This window comes from Gossypium hirsutum, chromosome A13 (assembly GCF_007990345.1).
Source record: "Gossypium hirsutum isolate 1008001.06 chromosome A13, Gossypium_hirsutum_v2.1, whole genome shotgun sequence".
NCBI lineage: Eukaryota > Viridiplantae > Streptophyta > Magnoliopsida > Malvales > Malvaceae > Gossypium > Gossypium hirsutum.
The window spans coordinates 20,691,936-20,693,283 of record NC_053436.1 but is presented as its reverse complement, the minus strand read 5'-3'; the positions used below and the strand labels follow the sequence as shown (position 1 = coordinate 20,693,283).

The 1,348-nt window shown below is 33.8% G+C and overlaps 1 non-coding gene across 1 annotated transcript; it reads left to right on the top strand.

Annotated features, from left to right (window-relative positions):
* Nucleotides 1–326: 326 nt before the first annotated feature.
* Nucleotides 327–433, top strand: LOC121213121 (small nucleolar RNA R71). Its single transcript, XR_005908489.1, has one exon. It is a non-coding gene; the product is annotated as a small nucleolar RNA R71 (small nucleolar RNA).
* The last annotated feature ends 915 nt before the right edge of the window (nt 434–1,348 follow it).

Here is a 1,348-nt window from a genome sequence, read left to right as displayed (position 1 = left end):
CGATGTTCTTGAATTGACTTGGTTGCTGACTTATCATGTTAGTGTTGCAACTATTAACATAAATTTTCTTAAGCATGGAAGTCATAGTGGATACGTGAGCTGCTAAAGATGTAAAAGTGTCAACTTCATAAACTCCTGCCACCCTTCTCCCTCTGGCTGCTTGATGGGTCGGCCACTAGTAGTTTTGACTTGAAATTATTTTAAGAATCTTATATGCTTCATTGTATGACTTTGAAAGAAGAGCTCCGTTAGCTAAAGCGTCTACCACCATTTTCGTGTGAGCTTTGAAACCATTGAAGAAGGTCTTCTGTTGAATGCAATGAGGAATACCATGATGAGGGCATTTTAGTAATAACTCTTTAAATCATTCCCATGCCTAATATAAGGACTCATCATCAGATTGCTGAAATGTAGTAATTTCATTTCTAAACTTAGAAAATATGGTAAAACATTCCACCAGATCTTGCCATGTGGAAACAGTGATTGCTTCCTTGCTAATTTTAGTGAGGAAGTTAACTTGTTCCTTCCATATATGGCCAGTCAATAAGTTGTCAAAAAGTGATGGTATTTTTACTGCTATTTTGAGCAATAATGTGGATGAGTAAGGCTTGTTTCAAGGAGAAAAATGTGTTGATTTTTATTTAGTAAATGTTGGGGTCAAATTTATTAGATTTGGGAGTTGAATGGGTAGTTAGGGGCTGCTAAGTTTAGCAATGGATATTTGCTAATTTATTTCCTGGTAAAAAAATATAGGAAGGTGGAATTGGTTTTTGGCTTTTAATTTAGGCAATATTAGGCCTTCTCAAAATTAATTCTAGATCAACACCATTTTGAAGTCCATGTGACTACATTATTAATCTTTCATCCCGTACTTGTCTAAGACCCAAATACTACCAAATTCTGTCATCCTTTCCTCTTGCCTAATTAATCCCAAAAAATAGTAAAATAACATGTATTTAATATAAAATTCACTAAGATAACGCGTTCTCATGGATATAGTAAAATATAACAAAATAAAGTGAAAACCAACAGAAAGGGTTATTTATATACTTGAAAACTGCATAAATTGTTCATTAAAGAGTGCTAAAATATTTATATATTTTAAAGTTTACATATACTGATAAGTCTATAATAATGATATGATATGTTTGAAGTTATTATGGTTTGAATAGCTTTGTAATACAATAGAATGAATATTTGTGTTTAAAGAGGTTATCCTGTAACACCCCGTACCCGAGACCGTTGCCGGAGTCAGACACGAGGGGTTCGCAGACTTAGATCACTTATTTGCACAGTCCATTTAAAATTTCCAGACGAGCTGACTAACTGCGTCACTGTCACCTTAAAA